We start from the raw sequence: 13,481 nt of genomic DNA, 5'->3' as shown, positions 1-13,481 counted from the left end.
CTATCGCAAAAATGATCATGGTCCCAAGAATGCTCTAATACTTTGCAAACCTCCCTATAATCCCACCGCGTTCCTTCTTTCGGGAACTAGACACGCTGTTGGCAGCCTTGATATGGGGGGGCGGCCGACACCGAGTAGCGCTGCGCACACTGTACTTCCCCACAACAGCCGGAGGCCTGAGAGCACCGTCCTTCGAATCGTACTTCCTCGCGGCACAGCTCCAGTGGCTGTCCCACTGGACGGCGGAACGGCATGTAGAGGAGACGATTACAGAGGGAGGCAGACTGCCTCTACCTGTGATCCGACGACTGCTCATGCCGGGCTCTAAACCGGCGCGCACGCACCTGCTCCAGGTCGCTATCGCCCGCAGATGCATGATGAGGATCCACCGCATGTCGAAGGGCCAGCCACTATATTCCTCTCTACTCCCCCTTGTGGGTTTCCCCCAGCAGAGCGGGTAGTACACCGCGAGATCCCTCCAGGTGTGGACGGACCACGGTGTCACAGAGATGGAGGCATTGTTCCAAGAGGGACAACTGAGGACGTACGCACAACTGGTGGAGTGGTACGACCTCCCCCAGGGCCAATTTTTGAAACACAGGCAACTACTGGAAAGTGGTGGCCGCTTCTGGCGCCCACGCGATGGGGAACCCCCGACGCATCCGGTGTTACACACAGTGCTGCGTATGGGAGCAGGCAGCCACCTAATCACCTGGCTTTATAAAGCGATCCGGGAGCTGGCGGACGTATCCCTGGACAAACTCCGGGAAACGTGGGAAGACGACGCAGGCAGAGTATTCAATGATGTGGAGTGGCGTAAAGCCCTGGAGTCCCCCAAAAAGGTGTCCAGGAACGCGCGATTCAAAAATATTCAATTCAATATCTTACACCGGGCATACCTCACCCCGGACATACTCCACCGGTTTTACCCCGATACACGATTTGAATGTCCCAGCTGCCACCTGGTAGACGCTGATTTCAAACATATGTGTTGGGCCTGTCCATCCATACAACGTTTCTGGGAGGGGTACACCAAGCCGTTCGAGCTACAACCGAAATCCCGACCGCCTTCACCTGGGAGGAATGTGCGCTGGGGATATCCCCGAGGAGGAAATCCGCGAAGGTGCAATGGAAGTTTATTTCCTTGGCCATTCTCCTCACGAAGAGGAACATCGCGCTGCATTGGAGGGCCCCAGAGGGGCCGTCTGGTCCGGCATGGGTGGGTGCGGTGCTCAAGTGGGGAGCAGCAGAGGAGGAGCTACTGCGGGAGGAAGAGGCGAAGGGCGCCCGCAAACACCCGATATCTATGGAGTGGGCACAGCTCCTCATCCTTTTTAAGCAAACATGCGCAACGGGGGAGGCCCCGGACACGACACAGCCCACCCCCCACGCCTCGTCGGCCTCCCCCGACCGCCCCGGACCAGCGGAGGACGCAAGCGGCCCATTAGGCAGGTAACATATCTAGACGTGAGGGCGAGTACGAACCCAGTCCCCTGCTTCGCGACGAATGGTAGGCCCGCCCATCCCCCCTCCCCCTGGTGAGCCCCAGGGAGCACCACATGTACTTACCACCAGTCCATACACAATCTACCACGGGAACTTCTCATTCGCCAATCCCGCATCCTTCCCCCCCCCCTCCCATACTTCACGCACTGCTTCCTTCCCCCCCCCACTTTACCCAGTTTCGGGGCCCCACCCCCACCCTAGGGCCCTTCCCAAGCCGCCCCGTAGGCGACAGTAGCCCCAGTTGGCGGTTCACACGCCGTTGTCCTAGTTACATGACATGACAGTGAATCTGGGAAAGAAGGGACCGCTGCATAGACCAAGTTGGGGAGGTAGAGCTGACCCCGATCGAGACGGAAGTTGTAGGCACTACCGGGATGATATACACGGGGGCCAGACAGAACCGACCTATGGGAGACAAGTCTTGCGGGCCATCACAGGAGATCTCAGCAGCTAATGGACTACAGTGCCCACCCACTATAGCTTACGCAAAGGTCCATGATGTTGTGGTGCAATGATTCACGCTTATACTTGTGAATGTTCAATGTGATGAAATGCATGCAAAACCCTAATAAAAACATGTCAATAAAAAAATAAGGGCTTTAACACGTACCCTCATGTTTAAGCTGAGGCCATGCCGGAAGACAGGGTGTGTACTTATTTAACTATGGCCAAGGTTTATTCTTGAAACAACACTGCAGCAATCATTCCTAGACAGCGTCCTCTTCCTCCACTTGAGATGCTTGATTGTGTGATTTCCTGTTTAAGGTCCAAACATTTGGCAGTGGCATTAATGACCCAGGCTGTTCATTTATTTACTTCTGAGAAACCTTTGATCCTGGCCTTCTTGCAGGGCCTCCCTCTATTCCCACCCCACCCCACTTATGAGTGACCGCCCAGATGATCTACGCAACTCATTAATGGCGTCACCAAGCACCAGTTCCACCAGTGAACAGGGTCTCGGCAGACGCCCACACAGCTCCAGAACTCTGCCTCAGGCCTCACATGAACATTATTCCTTGTTATTTTGCCTCGACATTGCCCTCTGGACAGCACTTCCCACAATGAAAAATTACTACTTTTCAGCCCTTTCTTAAAATACGTCCCACAAAATATTCCAGGTCTGGAGTTAGAATAGTGAACTTGGACTGTTATGTTGCACTCTACCCAAATATTCAAGTGCTGGAGTTAAAATAGTAAATTTGCCTTGCCAGTGTCTACAAAACTCTGCCGTTCAAGGCAAGAAACAGCTCTGCAGTGGCTTCTAGGAACTGGTCTTACTAGTTGATGCCAGTATTTGAGGTGGGCGAGCAGGCAATTTAACAGGGAGAACCGAGCCGAGGGTCTGGCTCGGATATTAGAGCCGTGCACGAGGTGAGCCCTCAAGATGTTTGCTAGGTACATTATACAGACATAACATAAAATATTATAAAGTCTCTTGAAATTTTAAAAAATAAAGTGCATTTCTTTAACTTGAGGAAACTTTGACATATATTCGTCACATTATAGCACTTCACTCTGAAATACTTCTTAAAAGTGATACCTTCAGTACTGCTACATTCAAGGAGCTAGTTGATTCATCACTGGGGTTGGTACCCAGAAAAAAACCTGGGAAATTTAGTCTTATCCACAACTTATCCGCCGCTCCTAGAGGGAACTCCGTGAATGCTGCAATTGATATAGCCCTATGCTCTGTGAAGTACATCTCCCTGGACCAATCTATCACCATGCTACAGAAATTAGACCCAGGCACTCTCTTGGCAAAAGTTGACATTGAATGAGTGTTCAAGCTTTTGCCTCTGGACCCAGATGATTTCCACCTGCTAGGTTTCCAGTTTAAGGGCTCGTTCTACTTTCATAAATGTACTCCGATGGGCTGTTTCCTCTGCATGCTTCGAGAAGTTTAGCACAATCCTGGAATGGGCATTTAAGACAGCATCAGGCCTCACACCAGTATTTCACTACCTGCATGATTTCCTGTCCCCCCCCCCCCCACCAAGTGTATAACCATATAAAGGACGACTTTGACAATTTTTGAGTTTGCTTGGCAAGCTTAGGTCCCACTTGCACAGGACAAGACACACTTGGAGAGGTTGTATGATTTTTGTTTCTAGCACACAAAAAAAGAACTGTGGTGATGTTTCAGAATATATCAGAATAAGTAGAAGTGAAGCACCTTTTTTTCTGTAATTTTGAAGTGTGGTGGAAACAAATATTTGAATATGATCAAAACACATCAGTAAACTATGTGAACACATTTGCACACATTATCGACTGTGTGCAGTAAAACTGTATTTCGGTGTAAAGATAATGGTCATTCCAATTGAAAATGTGTTGTCTTAATGGCAGTGCACTATCAGACTGTGCATATTCCATACTATGCCACTCCATTCCATGCTCTTCTAATCTATGTCACACCACGCCATTCTACGACACTCTACTCCACGACATTCCACTCTATGCCCCTACACTCTAAGAAATGGTAAGACACACCACACCACTCAACTCTTCGCTCTTGTAATCTACACCACTCAATCCATAACACAACACATGACTCCACGCTGCTCCACTCCACACCACTCACCCCTCTCCACTCTACCCCAATCCAATCTAATCCACTCCAGTGTACCCCAATCTACCCGGCACCACTCTCCTTCACTATAATCTTCCCCAATCTACTCCACTCCAATCTATCCCACTCGACCCAAGCTACCCCACTCCACTCCAATCTAACCCACCCCAATTGATTCACCCCACTTCACCCCACCCTGCCTCACCCTCACTCCAATCAACCCCACTTCAATCTGCCTCACTCTAACCCAATCTACCCCACTCCAATCTACCACAATCCACTCCACTACGATTCAATCTACTCCACTACAATCTACCCCACTACACTCTACCCCAATGTACCCAAATCCACGTCAATCTAGCCCACTCCATTCAATCTTACCAAATCAACCCCAACCACTCCAATCTACCCCACTCCACCCCAATTTACCCAACTCCACCCCAATCTACCACACTCCACCCCAATTTACCCAACTCCACCCCAATCTACCACACTCCACTCAAAACTACCCCAATCTATCCCAATCCACCCCACTCCAATGTACCCCAATCCAACCCACTCCAATCTACCCAACTCGACTCTACCCCACTCCACTCTACTCCCCTCTACTCCACTCCAATCTACCCCAGTCCACTTTACCCCACTCCACTCTAATTTGCCCCACTCCACCACAATCTACCACACTCTAAAATTCCACAATCTACCCTACTCCAATCTACTACACTCCAATCCATCCAAACTATCCCACTCCACTTTACCCAAATCTACCCCACTCCACTTCAGTCCAAATTTCCCCACTTTAATCTACTGTACTCCACTTAAATCTACCCCTCTCCATTCTAATCGACTCCCTCCCACTCCGCCCCATTCCAATGTACCCCACTCCACCCCAATCCACCCTACTCCAATCTAACCCTTCCTAATCTACCCCTCCCCAATATACCCCACCCAATCTACCTCACTTAAATGTACTCCATTCCACTCTATCCCACCCCACTGCATTCTAACCCACGGCACTCTACCCCGCCCCACCCTACGTCACTCCAATCCACCCCACTACATATTACCCCACTTCAAAATACCCCACTCCAATCATCCATCTTCAGTCTACCCCACTCCAATACCCTCTCCAGTCTACCCTAATCCACCCATTCTACTCCACTCACTACGCCCTAATCTACCGGACTACACTCCAATCTACTCCACTTCACTCTTCCCCAATCTATCTCACTCCAATCTCGACTCCACTCCAATCTATACAACTCTACTCCACCCCACCCAACTCCAGTCTCCTCCACTTCACTCGTACCCAATCTACACAACTCTAATCTACAGTGATTAATTTGTAAAAAAATAAATAAGTGCCAGGGCCCTCATCAGGATGCCACTGCAGCATGCACCACACATTGCCCCTCTCCGAGCTGCCATGGCAGTACCAACTCAATTACTATTCATCACCTTTCTACAAGTGTGACAATTCAGCCTATTCCTTACCCCAAACCTGTAAGAAAGGCTTGGGTGACAGTCAATAGTAGTTTTAATGTATATTGAATTAAAAAAACGATTGCTATGCTCATCTTTAAATTAGAAAGACAGCGCCACCATGTAGCAGACTGTTACAAGCCCCAGTGTTGACAATTACGTCCTAGTGCCGAGCATCAGAAACCACCAGCTCAAATTAAGCACTGATCTACACACTCCAATCCACCCAATCTGCCCCACTCTACTCTACCCGAATCACACTCCACACACTCTACTTCACTCCAATCAATCACATGCCATCCAAATATACCCCAGTCCAGTCTAACCCACTCCACCCAATCAACCCCCCTCCTTCTCACTCCAATCTATCCTAACCCGCTACACCCCAAACTGCCACACTCCTATCTACCCCATCCAATTTGCCCTACTACAATCCATCCAAATTTTACTCCACTCCAATCTATTCCACTCTAATCTACCCCACCCTAACCAAATCTACTCTACTCTACTCTACTCCACTCCAATCTATCTCACCCAGTGGCGTGAAAAGAATTGAGATGACCCCACTGCAAAGTGCATGAAGCCCCACCCCCGTGCTCTGGACCCAGCCAGGACCCAGTCAGGAGCTCTCAGGACATCCTGAGCACAGTGCTGAAGGGGCCCCCATGGAGCTCAGGGGGCACTCGCACAGTGGGGGCTATTGTTACACCACTGATCCCACCCTATCCCAATCCACCCCACAACACTCTACCCAACTCCACTCCAATATACTCCACTCCAATCTACCCCACTCCTATCTTTCTCATTCCAGTCTACCCCTCTCCTCTCAACTCACTTCATTCCAATCTACTCTACCATTATTCACCCAATCTATCCCACTCCAATCTACCCCACCCCCATCTACCTCACTCCACTCAAGTCTACCACAATCCACTGCACTCCACTCTTCCCCAATCTACCACACTCCACTTCATTCCACCCCAATATAACCCACTCTACTCTACCCAAATTTACCCCACTCCAGTCTACCCCACTCCAGTGCAATCTACCCCTCTCCCTAATCTACTTCACCGCACCCCAATCTACCCCCAATTCAATATACCTCACTTCTTAACTCCAAGCTACCCCATTCTACTCCAATCTACTGCACTCCAATCTATCCCACTCTACCCAATCTACCCTACTCTATCCCACTCCACGCCACCCTACTCCACCCAACCCACCCCACTACTCTCTGCCCCAATTTACACCATGCCCAACTACCCCAAGCTACCCCCACTCCATTCCATTCTACCCTACTATAATCCACCCAATCTAACCCACTCCACACTATAGAACTCCACTCCAGTCTATCCTTCTCAACTGCAATATACTCCAATCGACTCCACCTGACTCTTTTCCAATCTACCCTAATATATCCCACTCCACTCTGCCCCAAGCTATCTCAAAATATACACTACTCCTATCTATCTTACTCTAATCCACCCAGTCTACTCCAATCTACCCCAATCTACCCCACTCCAATCTACCACGCTAATGTACCAAACTCCCCCACTCCAATCTACCCCATTCCACCCATGCCGTTCTACCCCACTCTAAGCCAATCTAGCCCACTCCACTGTACCCTAGCCTACCCCATTCTACCCTACTCCAATCTACCCCACCCACGCTACTAACTTTCAGCCACACTGGTGTACATAATGGCTAAACACATTGCCAAAGCCAGTAGCGCTCGCAAGAGGCAAGGCCTATTGGCATTGCCAATGCTTGTTTATTATTATTCTTGGATTTCGTGATGCGTTATTCTATACTGTTATTCATCCGTATAGAATCCTGGTTGTCACACCCGATAGTTGACTCTGGGTGGCGTTTGGCCTTTGTAGTAGCGATGCTGCATTCCAAAGAGGCATGTGCCCATTGAAAGCAACATGGCTGTTGAGAGACTGCATTAGGGCCTATGATGTCCCTTACTACTGAACTGGGGCGGCTTGAGTTCCGAAGGCAGGAGCTGTGGCACCCGCGCATTGCTCTCTCCATCTTCTCTCTGGTGTTCTCATGCCCATGTCTGCCGGGGAGTAGCCAGAAAAAATAGCACCCACTTTGTACCACTTCCTGATTAGCTGTGTGAGAGTCAGTTTGAACATTGTTGGGCGTGTTCAAGAAGCAGGGATCCCCCACCCATAGAATTTGTTCAAAAGCTAAATATTTTCCTGACTTTTTCAAAGGGGCACTCAGCCTATGATCCTTCAGGAACTAGCATTATTTTCACAAATTCTTCCACCAAAGAAAGTATAAAAAATGTGATTGTAACGCTATTTCCTACTTTATTGGTCTCAATCAGAGAGCATATGGAGATACCCTGATGCCCATTTCTTTGTATCCAGCAAGACTCGGGGTATGATACTGATAAAATAGTTCAGGAGATTAACTGCACTTGCTTCAGAGATCTTCGTGTAATGTCTTGTCACTGGTATAAATCAGTTCTTTCAAAGGGGAAAAAAAAGTGCAGGAACTCACCAAATTGAATCTGAGAATGGGGCGGGGCTAGAGGCGGGGCTAGTGTTCCGCTAACAGGGAGGTGTATTGGACTAGTGCTGAGTGATACTGGACCTGTGCTGTGTGATGCTACTCATTTGTGTTGCATGATACTACTCCAGCACTGTGTGATCTTGGTCACTTCTGTCTAGTGAGGTGTGCCTGGAGTGGGCCAGTAGACTGCACTGAGGCAAGTGCTTCTAATATTGTTTACTAGAAATGACTTGTGTACCATCAGGTATACCAATGCAGAAGAGAATTGACAATCTGATTATGTACCCAGTTTAAGTATATTCTTTTAAGGGGAACCCCTTACAAGAGCTATTTTAGTTAATATGTGTGTACCTTTGCTCTCCAAGGGTATTCTATGGACATCAAATATTAGCACTGAACATGTACTTCCATCAGTGAATACTAAGGATACATAATTCAATAACTTAAGTATTTCTTGCGACAGAAGCGGAGGCATGTTTATTCTCAACAGGTTTTCATAATTAGTGCAGAATCATTCTTGTGGCCTGATTTAGATCTCGGCGGGCGGGTTACGCCATCACAACGGTGACATATATCCTGTCTGCTGACATATAAATCCTATATATATCCTATGAGATTTATATTTCGACGTATGGGATATCAGTCACTGTTGTGACGGAGTAACCCGTCCGCCGAGATCTAAATCAGGCCCTTTGTCGGTGATTAAGACACAAAAATGAAATGCTTTGTCAATACCAGGGGCACTGGATTTATGGGATTCAGAGTCTGTGGTGTTTTCAGCATAGTTATGGATTTGCTATACTTGCCACATAATACCTTGCCTGCGAAATAATTTCAGATTTTAATAAAGAAATAGTTTTTCACTCAAACAGATCAAAAGTTATTAAAAACACTACTGCGTAAGTTCAAGTTCAGTGGCAGGGTCACTGGTCACCTTTATTTTGCTGAGTGCTGTGTTTAAGCGTTCAACTGATACTAATGAGTTGAAACCTTTTGCCCAGGCAGTGTTTACATGTGTAAAAAATATTAAATGTTAGTCACAACATCTGCTGCATTATGCCACATAATTAGCTTTTTCTTGCCGCATAATTTGCTTTTTCTTGCCATATAAATGAGTTAACCCCATCATATAATTTATTCCTCCTCTGCTGCATAATTCGATAGGCCTTGTTCTGTACCCCTGAGCAGCGGCGGCTCCTCTGTTAAGGCAGAGGAGAGTCCTCCCCGCCCTCCCCACTGCGAGCGCAACAGGTACTCACAGAATAATAAAATGGTTATTACCATTTTATTATTCTGAGTGCTGTTTGCCGCGCTAGCGCAGGCGTGATGGTGGGCGCGGGTCTGACAGATTCCTGCATATTGCAGGATGACAGTGACTGCTCAGTGCACATGACAGACTGGCCGGGTGTCTACAGCTGGCCAATCTGTCATGCGGACTTCAAAGCCTTCAACCCCAGTGCTGTAAAACAGCTGATGGATTGCTGGCACAGGCCCAGAACCTCAGATAGTGCTGGGTTAGCCAGCTCCAACCAATCCTAGAGCTGCTTTTTCAGCAGCTCCAGGATTGGTTGGATTCGTAAGCAGGAGTAAACCACCTTCCTTCTTGCACGTCGTCCTCGTCGGAGAGGGGAGTAGAGAAAGGCAACATATCGGTGAGTTTACAGTGCGCTGCGCCCCAACGATTTTCACAGTTGCCAGCCGCCCCTGCGCCCTGAGATACATGTATGAGCAATTACACATCGGAACATTTTGAATCTTTTTACAACAATGAGGTTGAAGTTAGATGTGTGCAGCCCCAGTTTAAGAATGCCCGAATTTTTCTTTCAATATCTTTTCAGCACTAAGCCACCATTATTCAACCACTAGAATTGGACGAGAGTGGGAAATGGTGGATACAACAAGTACACTGATGCATTCACATATAAACAAACATACTAACAGAGTCACACTAAGACACCATGCACACACAGCATTCAAGACATTTTTGTATCTGGTACTTGGCATGTCTTTCTAATTTCTGCCTACCTCACCTGAGCCTGGATTTTCAGCATGCGCAAATCAAGGCAGGGTAAACACTGTGTCACACCAATGTGACTGACCCTGCTTTGTCAACCACAGTGTGACGCAGAGCCTCCAACCTGATCCGCTCTGATGCAATCTTGTCACAGACCCATAGTGGTGCTGCTCAGATCTCAGTGGTGGCAGCCTTTTCAGCTGCTCTTGATAAAAGTCTGTGAGCACTGGTACTCTACCTGGGCTGAGGCAGTGCTTAATTTGAGCCGGTGGTTTCCGGTGCTGTTAATTGTTTTCAGGTGCTCAGCACCGGCACTTAATTGTCATCAGTGTCACCACACTTATGACACCCTGCCACATGGTGCCGCTGCTCATCTAATTTAGAGATGAGCAGAACAACTGTTATTTATTAATACGATATACATAAAAAATACTAACACCTGTCTCCCCAGCCATTCTTTTAGCTTTGGGGACCTGGAATAATCTGCGCTGTCACACCTGCAGGTGAGAGAGGTGGTTAGTAGTTGTTTTGGTACCGCCATTGGCAGCAGCGATGGGGCAATGGGTGATGCAAGCTACAGTGGCCTCCTGGTCAGGGCCCTGGCACTTACTGTTTTACAAATTAAGCACTGGGCTGAGGAGAAGTGCAGGTAGTCTAGAGGAGAAATGAAAGTAGTGCTGGTACTCGGGCAATTCCCCGTGAGGCTGAAGCCCCAGGAGTCCGGTATTGACACTTGGAGGCTGGGTTCAGCCTCTAGGAATGGTGGTGTTCATTTCCGATCCCGGCCGCAACTTGAAAGAGTTGCTTTTATTCTAGCGCACATTAGGACGTCTGCCATGCATGCGGGCTGAATTTTTAATTTTTGCCAGGGCTGTTTTAAGTTTCCAGTCCAGCCCTGGTACCGTTGTGTACCGTCCCATTTCAAGCACTGGTTTAAATCATCATGAAGTAGCTCAGACAGTTGATGTGCCTTCTGCAGAACCTTAACGTGTAAGCTGGGGCAGCGAGATACCTTAGTAAGTGAATGCACTTGTTGCAGAGATGCTTGCGTAACCTTCATAACACTCTATGAAAATATGTATGAATGTAGATTGTTTAGGGCTAACCCTGGTTGATTTACTTGCAGGCGCTTGTAAATGTTCAAATTAAGGACACGCACATAAATGTGTTTGCTCAGACACTAGGTTTCAGCTGGTGTGTAAGCTGGGATTTCAGACAAGGTTTCTTTTTACACCAGGCCTGTTTCCAAAAGGTAAACTTACCCTTTTTGGTGTACGTTTCCAATGTTGTTTGCTATTCCCGACCTCCGAGTTATTAGAAAGTTTACAACTGTGGGAACTCCACAGTCGGGACAGAGAATCCGCACATAGAAAGATAGGCCTATCTAGATAGAGTTGTGCCCTGTCTATCACGCATCACATTGGGCAGAACTGAGGTACTTTGGCGGAGCTTTTCATCGAGGCCCTGCCTTACACTAGCACTGGGTGATCTAGTTGTGAGGTACTTTGGCAGAGCTTTTCATCGAGGCCCCGCCTTACACTAGCACTGAGTGATCTAGTTGTGAGGTTCTTTGGCAGAGCTTTTCATCGAGGCCCCGCCTTACACTAGCACTGAGTGATCTAGTTGTGAGGTACTTTGGCGGAGCTTTTCATCGAGGCCCCGCCTTACACTAGCACTGAGTGATCTAGTTGTGAGGTACTTTGGCAGAGCTTTTCATAGAGGTCCTGCTTTACACTAGCACTGGGTGATCTAGTTGTGAGGTACTTTGGCAGAGCTTTTCATCGAGGCCCCGCCTTACACTAGCACTGAGTGATCTAGTTGTGAGGTACTTTGGCAGAGCTTTTCATCGAGGCCCCGCCTTACACTAGCACTGAGTGATCTAGTTTTGAGGTACTTTGGCAGAGCTTTTCATCGAGGCCCTGCCTTATACTAGCACTGAGTGATCTAGTTGTGAGGTTCTTTGGCAGAGCTTTTCATCGAGGCCCCGCCTTACACTAGCACTGAGTGATCTAGTGGTGAGGTACTTTGGCAGAGCTTTTCATCAAGGCCCTGCCTTACACTAGCACTGGGTGATCTAGTTGTGAGGTACTTTGGAGGAGCTCTTCATCGAGGCCCTGCCTTACACTAGCACTGAGTGATCTAGTGGTGAGGTTCTTTGGCAGAGCTTTTCATCGAGGCCCCGCCTTACACTAGCACTGAGTGATCTAGTTGTGAGGTACTTTGGCAGAGCTTTTCATAGAGGCCCCGCCTTACACTAGCACTGAGTGATCTAGTTGTGAGGTACTTTGGCAGAGCTTTTCATAGAGGCCCCGCCTTACACTAGCACTGAGTGATCTAGTTGTGAGGTACTTTGGCAGAGCTTTTCATCGAGGCCCCGCCTTACACTAGCACTGAGTGATCTAGTTTTGAGGTACTTTGGCAGAGCTTTTCATCGAGGCCCCGCCTTACACTAGCACTGGGTGATCTAGTTGTGAGGTACTTTGGCAGAGCTTTTCATCGAGGCCCTGCCTTACACTAGCACTGAGTGATCTAGTGGTGAGGTTCTTTGGCAGAGCTTTTCATCGAGGCCCCGCCTTACACTAGCACTGAGTGATCTAGTTGTGAGGTACTTTGGCAGAGCTTTTCATCGAGGAACTGCCTTACACTAGCACTGAGTGATCTAGTTGTGAGGTACTTTGGCAGAGCTTTTCATCGAGGCCCTGCCTTACACTAGCACTGGGTGATCTAGTTGTGAGGTACTTTGGCAGAGCTTTTCATCGAGGCCCTGCCTTACACTAGCACTGAGTGATCTAGTGGTGAGGTTCTTTGGCAGAGCTTTTCATCGAGGCCCCGCCTTACACTAGCACTGAGTGATCTAGTTGTGAGGTACTTTGGCAGAGCTTTTCATCGAGGAACTGCCTTACACTAGCACTGAGTGATCTAGTTGTGAGGTACTTTGGCAGAGCTTTTCATCGAGGCCCTGCCTTACACTAGCACTGAGTGATCTAGTTGTGAGGTACTTTGGCAGAGCTTTTCATCGAGGCCCCGCCTTACACTAGCACTGAGTGATCTAGTGGTGAGGTACTTTGGCAGAGCTTTTCATAGAGGTCCTGCCTTACACTAGCACTGAGTGATCTAGTTGTGAGGTACTTTGGCGGAGCTTTTCATCGAGGCCCTGCCTTACACTAGCACTGAGTGATCTAGTTGTGAGGTACTTTGGCGGAGCTTTTCATCGAGGCCCTGCCTTACACTAGCACTGGGTGATCTAGTTGTGAGGTACTTTGGAGGAGCTTTTCATCGAGGCCCTGCCTTACACTAGCACTGAGTGATCTAGTTTTGAGGTACTTTGGCAGAGCTTTTCATCGAGGCCCTGCCTTACACTAGCACTGAGTGATCTAGTTG

General features: G+C 48.3%; 1 long non-coding RNA gene across 2 annotated transcripts in view; it reads left to right on the top strand.

Moving 5' to 3' along the window:
• Nucleotides 1–9,644: 9,644 nt before the first annotated feature.
• The window catches only part of LOC146868300 (uncharacterized), a 36,296-nt gene continuing 32,459 nt past the window's right edge, over nucleotides 9,645–13,481 (top strand). For both annotated transcript variants that reach the window (XR_014966198.1, XR_014966197.1), the window contains exon 1: nucleotides 9,645–9,738. This is a non-coding gene — a long non-coding RNA (uncharacterized LOC146868300). The remainder of the gene's footprint in view (nucleotides 9,739–13,481) is intronic.

This window comes from Triturus cristatus, chromosome 1_2, assembly GCF_964204655.1.
Source record: "Triturus cristatus chromosome 1_2, aTriCri1.1, whole genome shotgun sequence".
NCBI classification, from domain to species: domain Eukaryota; kingdom Metazoa; phylum Chordata; class Amphibia; order Caudata; family Salamandridae; genus Triturus; species Triturus cristatus.
This window is presented reverse-complemented; position numbering and strand designations above follow the sequence as displayed.